Raw genomic sequence first — 14,397 nt, forward strand, 5'->3', positions numbered from 1 at the left:
GAATGCTGGCTCCAAGGATCAGGGCTTGTTCCCAGCTGCTGCTTCTTCCACTTGCAATAGAAGCAGAGCTCCTGGCTCCGAAGGCAAGTCAGGGCCCCCGAGGGACTGCTGCCCCCTGGCCTTTCAACCCTTTGCTGGGATTTCAGGCCCCAAAGTTCCCAGTGGGGCCCGGCTTTTGCCCCAGCGCAGCTGGGAATCCCTAGTTGGGGAAAAAGCCTTGCTAAGCAACTCAAATGTCAGATGACTTCCTGTCTCTGCCGTCCCTTCGTTGCCATGAAGCACAGAAAAGAGGTTGAATCTTTGGGAAAAGCGCAGAGAAGAGCAACTAAGATGATCAAAGGCTTGGAGACTAAACCATCCGAAGAACGGCTGCAGGATTTGCGTTTGGCCAGTCAAAAAAAAAAGAATTAGGGGTGACATGATAGCCATCTTCCAGTATTTGAGGGGCTGCCACAGAGAAGAGGGGGTCAAATTATTCTCCAAAGCACCGGAGGGCAGGACAAGAAACAACAGATGGAAACTCATCAAGGAGAGAAGCAACCTGGAATTAAGGACAAACTTCCTAACAGTGAGGACAATTAACCAGTGGAACAGCCTGCCACCAGAAGTTGTGGGTGCTCCATCACTGGAGGTTTTTAAAGAAGAGGCTGGACAGTCACTTGTCTGAAATGGTAGAGGGTCTCCTGCTTGAGCAGGGGGCTGGACTAGAAGACCTCCAAGGTCCCTTCCTGCTCTATTCTATTCTAAAAGGATGCTACCAGCCACTGCAGCCACTGGCTCCCAGCAGAGAAGCTTCTGGGTTCCTCCATGAAGGCGAGGAATGCATCTCCCCCTAATGTACTAATGGATGGGGTGGGGGTGGGGGTGGGGGCAGGAGTAGGTCACAGCTGGTCAGTCTCCTTCTACTTCTTCTGGGTTACCAATCTTGGTCTAGCCTGCCTCCTTCACTTTTGGTCGCCATGATATAAAAAAAGAGGTTGAAACTTAAGACAGAGTGCAGAGAAGATGATTAGACAATTCGTTTATGGTACCAAATCCTGCGTTGGACTGAAACTTCTTTGATCTGACTCTTGTCTTGGTTGGTGGCTTTGCCTGCTGTTCACTGAGGTCATTCTCAGAGTCCATTACCTCTCCTTCCTTCCTTCCTTCCTTCCTTCCTTCCTTCCTTCCTTCCTTCCTTCCTCACTTTCCTCTCTCTTGTTCTTTCTTTCTTTCCTTCCATTTTCCTCTGTTTTCCCTTCCTTCCTTCCTCCTTCCCTCCCTCCCTCTCTTTCTCCTGTCCTCCCTCCCTCTTGTTCTTCCTTCCTCCCTTTCTTCTGTCCTCCCTCCCTCTTTTTGCTGTCCTCCCTTCCTCCCTCCCTCCTGTCCTTCCTTTTCTTCCTTCCTCCCTCCCTCCTTCTCCTATAATCCCTCCCTCTCTTTCTCCTGTCCTCCCTCCCTCCTTCTTGTCCTTCCTTCCTCCCTTTCTCCTATCCTCCCTCCCTCTTTCTCCTGTCCTCCCTTCCTCCCTCTCTCCTGTCCTTCCTTTTCTTCCTTCCTCCCTCTCTCCCCACTCCCTCCCTCCCCCTTCCTTCCTTCCTTTGTTCCTGTCTTCCTCCCTTCGCTATTTTCTCTTTTCTTTCCTACCTTCCGCCTCCTTTTTTCCTTCCTCCTTTCCTTCTAACCCCCCCCCCCACTTTCTTCCACCAAGCACCGCTGTGTACATCACATTTCCCCCTTACGGCCGTATTCTTGAATTTTAAACGCTTGATTGCAAACGGCTTCCACGTTTTGCAATAACAGGAAGCGGAAAAAGCTCTCTGAAACAGGCCTAGGTCAGCAGCACAGCCAGGGGCGGAGAAGCAGCAGGCCCTGAGACTGCTTCCCTCCACACCCCTCCAGCCCACCCCGAGCAACGAGCAGGTGTTCGAGCAAGAGGAGGAAACTCAGGGAAGCCCCGGACTCTGTTTGCAGTTGAACGTGGCCAATAAAAGAGAATATTTGCAGCTCAGAATTGAAAGGAGTCCTTGGCGCCCTCTTGCTTGTTTTCTGGCAGACGTTTCATGACCAAACTAGGGAACACCATCAGTGCTAAGAGGGAGTGGCGTTTGCAGAGTGCAGAACAGGAGGACGAGGAGGATTGTGGGCAGCGGTTATTTATTTATTTTTATTTTATTTTAAATTTATATACCGCCCTTCTCCCTGAGGACTCAGGGCGGTGTACAGCCAGAATTTAAAAACATAAAATACAAATATTAAAAAACAATTAAAATATATATAAATTTGGCCCAAAATTAAAATCCACTTACCTTCGCTAAGGGTTTGGGAACGGGAGCGTGCGCAGAATGGAAGGTAAAAAAACGGGACGTAATGCCCAGTGGTGGGTTGCTCCCGGTTCGCACCGGTTCTATAGAACCGGTAGTAAAACTGGCAGGAGGCGCTGCCCACCGACCCCGACGTCACCAAAACACTTCTGCGCATGCTCAGAAGAGCGCACCCGAGAGAGAACGAACTGAGCACACGCACACGGCCCCATTGCAAACCGGTATTAAAAGTAAGTAGAACCCACCCCTGGTAATGACGTTCCGGTGGGTGGGTGGAGTCTCCTGCCACCGGTGCTACAGGTTCGGCGAGCTGGATAGAACTGTGGGGGGGAGGATTTCACTGCTGATTGTGGGGTCCTAGCTGAGCTTGGTTTTCTTGCAGACATTTCACGACCAAACTAGATAACCTCACCAGTGCTACTGGGAGGAGTGGACTTTGCAGGGAGGAGGAAGAGGAGGAGGAGGACTATGGGGTCCTCGGTGTTCCCTGAACTTGGTGCTTTTTTTGCAGACGTCTCATGACCCAACTAGGGAACATCATCAGGCTCAAGGTTGACTCAGCCTTCCATCCTTTCTAAGGTAGGTGAAATGAGGACCCAGTTTGTGGGGGCAATAAGCTGACTTTGTATAAATATACAAAAGGATGAAGGCTATTGATTAACGCCTTGTAAGCCGCCCTGAGTCTTCGGAGAAGGGCGGCATATAAATCAAATTAAAAAAAAAAAATCAGTCCTTTGCAGAGTGCAGGACAGGTGGTGGAGGGGGGGGATCCTTAGTGGTCTCGGAGCTTTTGGGTTCTCTTGCAGACGTCTCATGGCCCAACTAGGGAACATCATCAGGGCTACCGAAGGGAAAGGCTTCCCAGGGGAGGGGAGAGGGCGGTGGGGGCCATCCAGAGAAAGTCCAGTGGGGGGGGAGAGGCTGGAGATGAAAGTCAGCTGTCCCTCCCCTCCCCCCCCTCCTTTTGCAAGCCGCCCGGCCAGTCCGGAGCGCTCGAGGCGGCGCAGCGCCAACTCCCGGCCACGCGCCCGCTTTGCAACAGTTGCTCTCCTTCCCGCCCTCCCATTGGCTGCGCCTCCCGCCCTGGGCCACGCCCCTCCGCCCGCCCACAGCCGCGGCCAATCAAAACACGCGAGGGGTGGGTGGGCGGGGCGGGGCGGCGGCTTCTTTGTTGCCGCGGCCAATGGGAAGCGAGGGGCGGGGCGGCGCCTTCCCTGCGGAGCCTGCCCGGCCGCGGCTGCCCGGAGTCCCGCGCCAGGCCGGCGGGAGGAGCGGGAGGCTCGGGAGTGGCGGCGGAGACGGTTCCCGTCCGGCTTTTTCCCTCCCCGGCTGCAGCGAGGTGAGTCCAGCCTCCGAACCCCGCCTCCCTCCCTCCCCCCGCGGCCCCTAAACGGGGGACTACAAGTCCCATCACTCCCAGCCGCCCCAAGGGTGTGGGGGGGGGCAGCGGACCCCTCCCGGTTTCCCCTTGTTAAAAAACCCGGGCTTGGGGGTGCTGCGAGGCGGGTGTCTCTTGCCCTTCTTCCTCTGCTTGGACCCGGGATCACCGCGTGGTGCGCCGTCCTTTCCCATTCCAATGCAGCTGGCTTCTCCCGCAGGGGCTGGGGGGGGGGGCGGCCCGGCTTCCCCCCACCCCCCCACCCCGCCCTCCTTTTGCAACCGGGCGCCCGCGGAGCCTCCCTTCGGCTTTGGGATTTCTGCCTTGGGGAGGGGAGCTGCATTAATAGGGGGAGAGGGGGGGCAAGGGAGCCCCCCTTTTTCCTGGCCCCACCCGGCCTGCTGCTCTCTTGCAACCTGCAATCGCAGCCTCCCCCAGACAAAAGTGGGGGGGGGCAGCCTGAGCCTCCCCAAACCAAAGCTTGGTGCATTGATGCAGCGCGGGGGGGGGGGGGGCGAGGGGCGAGGGGGTGTGTGGCTTTGTTGTCGGATTTAAATTCCCTGGGACGGTCTGGGTGCCCCCCCCCCCCGTCCCCACTGCAGCCCCCCTTCTTGGATTGCAGAATATACATTATATTTATACATTCAATGTATCTGCCGTTGGGATGAATGATTGGCAGCAGAATTGGCTGTGCATTTGATTGATTGATTGATTGATTGATTGGGGGGAGGCACTTTCAAGACCCCAAAGCCCCCTCTCCACCTCCTTCCACAAGCAGCCCCATGGCTGCTTTCGTGGCGCCAGGGCGAGGGGCTTCCCAGCTCCTCCGATGCCCATGGGAAGGATCTGGCTGTCTTCCGCAGAACTGGTACTACAACATCCATCCTGCCCTGCCGGCATGGCCCAGGGTGATGGGCAGCGTGTGTGTGACGGGTCGGGGTAGCTTTAAGGAGTATATCACAACTTTGATCCAACCTAGATGAAATTGGTGGAGCACTTTATATATAGGGTGAGGGAGAAGGTTTTGTGGTTTATTGATTTGCCGTATGTCCTCTGTTTATTATTTTGATAAATAACTCAAGGCAGCAAATTCCTCCTGTTTTCCCCATAACAACAACCCTGTGAGGTTAGCTGCACCAAGAGGGAGAGCTCAAAATCACCCAGCTGGCTTTGGTGTCTAATGTGGGACTAGAACTCACCGTCTCCTGATGATTGGCATAAAGTTACCCAGCTGGTTTTCTTGCCTAAGGTGGGACTAGAACTCACCGTCGCCTGGTGATTGGTATAAAGTTACCCAGCTGGTTTTCTTGCCTAACGTGGGACTAGAACTCACCGTCGCCTGGTGATTGGCATAAAGTTACCCAGCTGGTTTTCTTGCCTAAGGTGGGACTAGAACTCACCGTCGTCTGGTGATTGGCATAAAGTTACCCAGCTGGTTTTCTTGCCTAACGTGGGACTAGAACTCACCGTCGCCTGGTGATTGGCATAAAGTTACCCAGCTGGTTTTCTTGCCTAAGGTGGGACTAGAACTCACTGTCGCCTGGTGATTGGCATATTGAATTCTAGGGTATAGTGCAATATCGGGTTTTCAGTTTCAATATATAGAATGTAAAGGATGTATGTTTGTGTTTTTATTTTTATAGTTATAATGTACACTGAAGACGGCATTTAATTTTGTTGTATCAGGTGCAATGACAATAAAGTAAACTCAACTAAGCTACCCAGCTAGTTTTCTTGCCTAAGGTGGGACTAGAACTCACCGCCGCCTGGTTCCCAGCCTGGTCTCTTCAATCCCTGTGCCAAACTGGCCAGTGGTGGGGGCATCATTACCCCAGGGACCTGGTGCAGGTTGGTCAATAGGTATTTTGGGACTTCTGGGTCTCGGGTGGGGCTGGTCCAAGGTCACCCAGCTGCCATCCATGGCTAAGGAGAACCGCAACTGGGTTTCCCCGCACCTAGCTCATCTCCTTCACCCAAGGCACCAGGTTGGCGGGAGAAGCCTTCAATTCCGTAAGCCAGGGTTTCTCAAGCTTGGAAGCTTGAAGAGGGGTGGACTTCAACTCCCAGAATCCCCCAGCCAGCAGCGCTGGCTGGGTGATTCTGGGAGTTGAAGTCCAACCCTCTTCAAGCTTCCAAGCTTGAGAAACACTGCCCTAAGTGATGAGCTTCGTTAAACTTGCTTCGTTATTTCATTTCATTTTCATTTTGTTTTATTTCATTAGTTTATTTCAGTTCATTGTTTTTTTCCCCCATTCCATTCCATTTGATTATTTCATTTCATTATTTGATTATTTCATGTATCTTTATTTTATTTATTGCCTTTTATCTTATTTTATTTAATTGACATGCTGCCCACCTCACTATCCAGTGACCCTGGGTGCCATTTCTCTTGCAGATTGGCATCTGGCGATGGGCTGCCCCCAACATGGGGGGGGTGTCTTCAGGAGCCCCCATTCCCCCCCCCCCCACAATATGAAAGTAGCCAGGTCCCTGGGAGAGCCCTCTAGTGGTGGCCACTGCTTTTTCTTGTGGGGATGAGTTCCCCAGGCAAATTGTCCTTACTTAGGGATTGTTATGTGTGTTGGACCTGATCTTTGGGTGTTAAGTGAATTTCGTTGTATGGGTATACTGTGTATAAACGTACAGTGACAATAAAATAATAATAATAATAATAATAATAATAATAATAATAATAATAATAATAATAATAATAATAATTTTAATTAATAACAATAATAATTTTAATTAATAACATAATAATAATTTTAATTAATAACATAATAATAATTTAATTAATAAAATTATTATTATTATTATTATTATTATTATTATTATTATTATTATTATTATTATTATTCTCATGGTCTCTTCATTCTTGAACGTTCTAGAAGTTTCTCCCTGCCGCTTTCTCCAGGCCAGGCCCGATTTGATGGACCTCAAGGTCCTCTCCCTCCTTTTTCCTAAGCCTGCCCCATGTTTATCCCAGAGTTGGGATGGTGGTTCTGCCCTGGAGGACAATTGAGGAGTAGAGACACCCATTGAGCGATCGCCGTAGACGGGGCCTCTGCGGAGATGATCTCGTGGGACCCGCTTCGTGGAACGGAAGACGTTGCCTGGGAAAACAGGAGCCCCAAACTCTCTGAGGGACCCTTCCCATTTCCCCAAACGACAAGAAAGCAGTAGAATTTTATTCATTTATATGTTGATGTCTCTGGAGTGTCTTCGTCTTCCAGGTCTCCTGATTGTCCCAAAGATGCTTTTTCCAAAAGGCATCTGGGCTTCCCTGGTTGTTTTTTTCTTGAAAAGGTTTCGCTTCTCATCTAGGAAGCTTCTTCAGTTCTGGGTTAGGGTTGAATTGAAGAAGCTTCTTGGATGAGAAGCGAAAGGTCTTCAAAGAAAAACCAGAAAGTCCAGTGGCCTCTTGAAAAAGTACTTTTGGGACAACCAGGACCCTGGATGACTGAGAATCTCCACAGGCTTCCCTGGTTGTTTTTCCTTGAAAAGGTTTCGCTTCTCATCCAGGAAGCTTCTTCAGTTCTGGGTTAGGGTTGAATTGAAGAAGCTTCTTGGATGAGAAGCGAAAGGTCTTCAAAGAAAAACCAGAAAGTCCAGTGGCCTCTTGAAAAAGTACTTTTGGGACAACCAGGACCCTGGATGACTGAGAATCTCCACAGGCTTCCCTGGTTGTTTTTCCTTGAAAAGGTTTCACTTCTCATCCAGGAAGCTTCTTCAGTTCTGGGTTAGGGTTGAATTGAAGAAGCTTCTTGGATGAGAAGCGAAAAGTCTTCAAAGAAAAACCAGAAAGTCCAGTGGCCTCTTGAAAAAGTACTTTTGGGACAACCAGGACCCTGGATGACTGAGAATCTCCACAGGCTTCCCTGGTTGTTTTTCCTTGAAAAGGTTTCACTTCTCATCCAGGAAGCTTCTTCAGTTCTGGGTTAGGGTTGAATTGAAGAAGCTTCTTGGATGAGAAGCGAAACCTTTTTTTTAAAAAAAGACAAAACCCCAAGAAGATCCAGAACCTTTGGGATATTTATAGACGGGGGGGCCTCGACTTACAACGGTTCCTGTGGTCACGTGATCAAAATTCAAACGCTTAGCAACTGACTCATATTTATGACGGTCACAGCGTCCCGGGGTCACGTGATCCGCTTTTGCGACCCTCTGATGAGCAAAGTCAGTGAGGGAAGCCAGATTCACTTAACAACCATGTTACTCACTTAATAACAGGTTCACTTAACGATGGCAAGAAAGGTCGTAAAATGGAGCAAAACTTAGTCACTGTCTCGCTTAGCTGTTTTCGGAGTCGTTGGGCGTCAGAGGGAGAGCAGTAATAATACAATGACTCAGGTGCCAGAGGATTCTTTCCGTCTCGGCTCAGCCTTTGGCACACCGGGCACCGGTTCCCCTTTGCTGCCGGAGAAGGTCGGCTGCAGCAGCCCCCCCGGGGAGAGGGGTGTGTGGGGGGGTGTTAGGTGGTGCCCAGGGCTGTCGGTCTAAAACGGGAGTGCCAGAAGGCGCCCTTCTGGATCCGTGGCAGAGACAGCAGGCTCCCTCCTGATGCCAGTCACCACCCGGGCACCCGTGTGGGCACCCTGGCATTTCCGAGGGGTGGGCGGGGGGGGGTTTCGAGCGTTCTGACTTGGGGAGCCTGTTGGACAAGCACCTGGCTGGGGGAGCCTTCGCCTGGGCTGGCTTCTCTTGCTTCCTTTCTTCCTCCTCTCCCTCCCTCCCTCTCTTTTCTCTTTCTCCTTCCTTTCTTCCTCCCTCCTTCTGTCTTCTTCCTTCCTTCCTTCCCTCCCTCCCTCCCTCCCTTTTCTCTTCTTCCTCCCTTTCTTCTGTCTTCCTTCCTTCCTTCCTTCCCTCCCTCCCTTTTCTCTTCTTCCTTTCTTTCTTCTTCCCTCCTTCTGTCTTCTTCCTTCCTTCCTTCTTCCCTCCCTCCCTCCCTCCCTTTTCTCTTCTTCCTTCCTTTCTTCCTCCCTCCTTCTGTCTCCTCCCTCCCTTCCTTCCTTCCTTCCTTCCCTCCCTCCCTCTTCTCTTCTTCCTTCTTTTCTTCCTCCCTCCTGTCTTTCTCTTCCTTCCTTTACTTCCTCCCTCCCTCTCTCCCACCATTTTTTCTTTCTCCTTCCTCCCTCCCTCCCTCCTTTATCCTTTCTTCCTTCCCTTCCCTCTTCCTTTCCTCCCTTTTTTCTTTCTCCTTCCTTTCTTCTTCCCCCCTGTCTTTCTCCTTTCTTCCTCCCTCCCTCCCTCCCTTCTTCCTTTCTTTACTTCCTCCTTCCCTCCCCTTATTTTTCCTCCCTCCCTCCTTCTCTGTACCTACCCTCCTTCCTTCTTTCCTCCTCCCTCTCCTTATTTTTCCTTCCTCCCTCCCTCCCTCCCCTTATCTTCCTCCCTCTCTCCCTTCTTCCTTTCTTTACTTCCTCCTTCTTTCCCTCCTTCTCCTTATCTTCCTTCCTTCTTTCCTCCCTCCCTCCTTCTCTACCCTGCTTAGCTATTCACACAAGGCACTGACATATCCCCCCCACCCCACCCCAGCCCCCCGGAGCGTTGCTACTATGATGGGGGAAATGGCTGGAAGAGGCTTCTGACTGCAGGAGGAAGGCTGGAGTAGCAGGAGGCCAAATGCAGGGAGAGCATGAAAAGCTGTGTGCACAACGCACATTTCCCTCTTCCCCCCCCCCCCAAGGGCCCATGCCCATCGCCCTGTTCACATCACTGGAGAAGTCTTTTTGAGTGGAGTGACATTTACTCCTGGCCAAAATGGGGGTGGGGGACACCTCAGCCTTCAATGCTGAGCTTTGGGGACGTCTTCAAACGGAGCCTTTTACTTCTCTGCGCAGAACTCAAAACATTTCACGGGTTTGGGCTATTCCCATCAAAAGCCGTTTCCAAGAAACCTCCCGATTCGACGGACGGCACTACAGACCGACTGGATTATTTTTCCGAACGTCCTTCCTTTATTGCAAGATCCTCGGCCCTTTGGATCAAGTTAATCCACCTAACTGTTAATTTTTTTTGTTGAATTGATAGAAACCGAACCCTCTTAAATCTGGTTGCAATCTTTTGCAGCCACCGGAGACGTCGGATTTCTGGCTGGGATCGGGGGGGAAAAAAATATATTTTTTTGCACATAATCAGCGGTATTCTTGCTCTTCTTCAAAGATATTTTTGCTTCTTGCAGACCTGATAATTTAAACCAGGGGTCTCCAACCTTGGCAACTTTAAGCCTGGAGGACCTCAACTCTCAGAATTCCCCAGCCAGCAAAGCTGGCTGGGGAATTCTGAGAGTTGAGGTCCTCCAGGCTTAAAGTTGCCAAGGTTGGAGACCCCTGGTTTAGATAAACCCTAATCCTGGTTTACCTCTTAAGACTTCTTTCCACGGTGCAGTCAACGTGCAATCGATCCGTTTAAATTCCTTTTTTTTTGGTGGCTGCATCTCTTTATTAAAAAAACAACAACAGCGGCCCTTTAAACCACAGTTTAAAGCCGCACTTTCTTTCTCAGCAGGCGGCCAGCTTTCAAAGCTTGTAAAGGGAGGGTTGGGTGTTTTGCTGATCTTGGCTTGTGGAAGTGACAGCCTCCCGCTGTGGCAGGCAAAACTGAACCCCGGGGAGGGCGAGGATTGGGCTGTGTTTGTTAGAAAGACCCCCCCCCCCAAAAAAACCCCTACCCTGCGAAAACGAACTGAAAAGAGAGGAATCTCGAAAGAGTCCCTTCGGGAAATCTCGTCTGGATTGTAACGTTCACACGAACGGGAATCTCTGCCTGCAGAATGGATTCCCCCAGTCGTAAACCAACATTTTGTCTTAGCTTAGCAGGGGGTTGGACTAGAAGACCTCCAAGGTCCCTTCCAATTCTGTTATTCCATATCAGGACTAGGGGTGACATGACAGCAGTCTTCCAATATCTGGGGGGCTGCCCCAAAGAAGAGGGAGTCAAGCTATTCTCCAAAGCACCTTCTGAAGGCAGGACAAGAATCAATGGATGGAAACTAATCAAGGAGAGAAGCAACTTAGAACTAAGGAGAAACTTCCTGACAGTGAGAAACAATTAACCAGCGGAACGACTTGCCACTAGAAGTTGTGGGTGCTCCATTGCTGGAGGTTTTTTTTTTAGAAGAGACTGGACAGCCAGCTGTCTGGAATGGAACAGGCAATCCTCGATTTACGGCCACGATTGAGCCCAACGTTTCCGTGGCTAAGTTGAGGAATGTGTTGCGTGAGTTTTGCCCCATGTTACGACCTTTCTTGCCACCGTTGCTAAGTGAATCACCTTCAGTTGTTAAGGTTGTTGAGTGAACCCAGCTTCCCCCTTGACGTTGCTGGTTAGACGGTCGCAAACTGGGACCGTGTGACCCCAGGATACCGCGACTGTCATAAATACAAGTCAGTTGCCAACCTTCTGAATTTTGATCACGTGATTGTAAGGAATGCCACAATGGTCGTTAAGTGTGAAACGCGGCCCTGAGTCATTTTGGGGGGGAGGGGACTGTTGTAACTTCGGTCACTAAATGAACCGTTGTAAGTCCAGGACCAGCTGTGCTTTTCATTTTCTGTAGCCGCTGAAAGCGCAGGACGGAGAACCTGCGAAGGCTCACGAAATCAGCTTGGGGGGCAATTTCCCTTCTTTCCGGCACTACACTCCCCATAACTCCCAGCCCCCAGGACGTTTTCCCTGCCCTGGAAATGCAGGTGGATTTCTTAGCTCCATGGCTGCTGCTTATTTCGGCCTCTTGCAAATAGGGGATCGTTCCCATGCAGATAAAAATCTTCCCCTCTTCTTTTTTTTGTTTTGCCAGCTGGGAAATATTTATTTTATTTTATTTTATTTATTTCGAATTTATATACCGCACCTTCTCCCGAGGGACTCAGGGCGGTGTACAGCCAGATAAAAACATACAATGCAAACATTAAAAACAATTATTAAATTAAATATTAATAATTAAATATTAAAGAGATCCTTGGATGGCTCCATTTCATAACCTTGGTTTGTTTGCAGCGATCGCTTTTAGCCATCTGAGCAGACCGAGACGGCTTTTACGGCGGTGAACATCCCAAATGTCGGATGTCACTCATCAAAGTTAATAATAACAGAATAACAAGAGTGGGAAGGGACCTTGGAGGTCTTCTAGTCCATTCCCACACCCAGGGAGGAGACCCTACACCATTCCAGACAAGTGGCTGCCCGATCTCTTCTTGAAAACCTCCGTTGATGGAGCACCCACAACTTCTAGTGGCAAGTTGTTCCACAGGTTAATTGTCCTCACTATCAGGAAGTTTCTCCTTAATTCCAGGTTGCTTCTCTCCTCGATTCGTTTCCATCCGTTGCTTCTTCTCCTGCCTTCGGGTGTTTTTGGAGAATAATTTGACCCCCTTCTTCTTTGGGGCAGCCCCTCAAATATTGGAAGACTGCTTATCATGTCTCCCCTGGTCCTTTCTTTTTCATTAAACTGGCCATACCCAATTCCTGCAACCGTTCTTCGTTATGTTTTAGCCTCCAGCCCCCTAATCATCTTTTAACAGATTAAGAGAGTGGGAAGGGACCTTGGAGGTCATCTAGTCCAACCCCCCGCCCAAGCAGGAGACCCTCTACCGTTTCTGACAGATGGCAGCCCATCTCCTCTTGAAAGCCTCCAGTGATGAAGTTCCCACAACTTCCGAAGGCAACTTCTCTTCCATGGGTTGATGGTTCTCATTGTCAGGAGATTTCTCCTTATTTCCAGGTTGAATCTGTTTCCTTCCATTATTCCTTGTCTGGCCTTCGGGTGCTTTGGGAAATCTTCGTTGCCTCCTTCCTGGGGCCGAGGCTGTGTGACTGGCCCAAGGTCACCCAGCTGGCTTCATGCCTCAGGTGGAAAAAAACAAAGAGCTTGGAAAGGCATCCTTGACTCGAACTCGATCCCTGAACATAGACGTGGGCATCAGTCACTCCACACACACCCCAGCCAGCAAGGCTGCCATCACAAAAGCTCATCCAAGCCTCAGCCGGGAAGGGCACGGCTGTTCCGGGGGGCCCTTGGTGCTCTCTGAGCCCGCTTGTTTTCTGGCTGACGTTTCATCACCCCTTTAGGTATCTTCATCAGTGCTAGAAGGAGAGGGATTTGCAGAGACAGGGAGGAGGAGGAGGAGGAGGAGGAGGAGGAGGAGGAGGAGGAGGAGGAGGAGAACGACTGTGGGTTCTTGGTGGCCTCTGAGCTTGGTAGTTTTCTTGCAGACATTTCATGACCCAACTATATAACATCATCAGTGCTAGTTAAGGAGTGCTGTATATTCTAATGACTTGCTTGTCTGGGTGGGGGGCAGCCCCTCAAATGCTGGAAGACTGTTATGATGTGTCCCCCCCCCCCCCCACTTCTTCTTTTGTCTGGATGGGCCAAACCCAAATCCTGCAACCGTTCTTTGTTATATATATATTTATTTTTTAAAAAATTTTAAAAACAAACTTTATTCAATTTAAAAAGAGAAAAGATTATACAAAACGTTCTTAGCTCTATAAAAAAAACACAATTCTAAATTACATATATACTCAAACTAACAAACAGGATTATCTATCTATATTTGAACATGTAAATACATATATACATTTAACTTTGATTTCTTAAACGACGGTGTAGATTTGTTACCCTTAATTTCTTGCTGTATTTGACTTTAGTTTTTTTTCCCATCGATTGATCCATTCATACCATCCGTCCCATATTTTGTAATGCTGTGAGTCTTCCTTGTTGTTTAACTTTAAAGTTAATCTATCCATTTCTGCACATATGAATATTTTTTGGATTATTTGTTGTCCTGTTGGCAACTGTTCTAATTTCCAGGATTGGGCTAGGGTTAATCTCGCCGCCGTAATTATATGTAATGTGATGTATTTTATTTCTTTTCTACTACTTTTTTTAAGTATGCCTAATAAAAAAAAGTTCAGGTTTTAGGTCCATCTCTTCTTCTGTTATTTCTGTTATCCATATTCTAATTTTCATCCAAATTTTTTTTAATTTTTGGGCAAAGCCACCAAAGATGATAAAAGGTTCCTTTGTTGTGTTTTAATCTCCAGGCCCTTCCTTAATCAATGTAGTTGCTCTTCTTTGCACTCCTTGTAGTAGAGTACAACTTACTCGGCTGACAACCGTTCATTTAGGCACCGTTCGAAGTTAACGACGGCACCGAAGAAAGTGACGTACGAAAAGTAGACATGGAGAAAACAAACCTCAAACAAAACTGTTTTCTCTCAATAAGCTAAACTAAACTGGAGGATTTAGGATTTTCTCTGAAATCCTACACACACGCACACCCATGTGTTAATTTTGGTAGGGGGTCTTGGTGCGAGTACAAGCCAGGGGTTCACCGTCCTTCCCCTCGTTCTCATGCCAAGCTCCTCCCCAGGCAGGGTGCAAATTGTGGGAACTGCGTTCGTTTTCGCCTCTGGAAAACAGAGATTAAATTCTGGTTTTTTGTTTTTTTTTTCCCCATCGAGGGAAGGAGGGGGAGCTCAATCATCGGTGGATGGGCAGCTGCCAGCTTATCGCCCAAAGCAGCGGACTCCTCTTAAGAACGTTAGCCGGGGGGTGGGGGGGTGGATCATTTTTTTTTCTTTTAAATAACAGCAAATTTGAGTTTTCTTGAGAGCGTGACAGTTAGAACAATTCACCAGTGGAACAGCCTGCCTCCAGAAGTTGTGAATGCTCCAACACTGGAAGTTTTTTTAAAAAGAGACTGGACGGTC

General features: G+C 49.2%; 1 protein-coding gene across 1 annotated transcript in view; it reads left to right on the forward strand.

Moving 5' to 3' along the window:
• Positions 1–3,576: 3,576 nt before the first annotated feature.
• The window catches only part of ADISSP (adipose secreted signaling protein), a 29,240-nt gene continuing 18,419 nt past the window's right edge, over positions 3,577–14,397 (forward strand). Inside the window, exon 1 of the mRNA XM_070948502.1 lies at positions 3,577–3,642. The gene's annotated coding sequence lies outside the window, so the exon portion shown is untranslated. The remainder of the gene's footprint in view (positions 3,643–14,397) is intronic.

Source organism: Pituophis catenifer, unplaced genomic scaffold (genome assembly GCF_029215685.1).
Source record: "Pituophis catenifer annectens isolate HBS135680 unplaced genomic scaffold, rPitCat1.0.hap2 SCAF_8, whole genome shotgun sequence".
In the NCBI taxonomy this organism is placed as follows: domain Eukaryota; kingdom Metazoa; phylum Chordata; class Lepidosauria; order Squamata; family Colubridae; genus Pituophis; species Pituophis catenifer.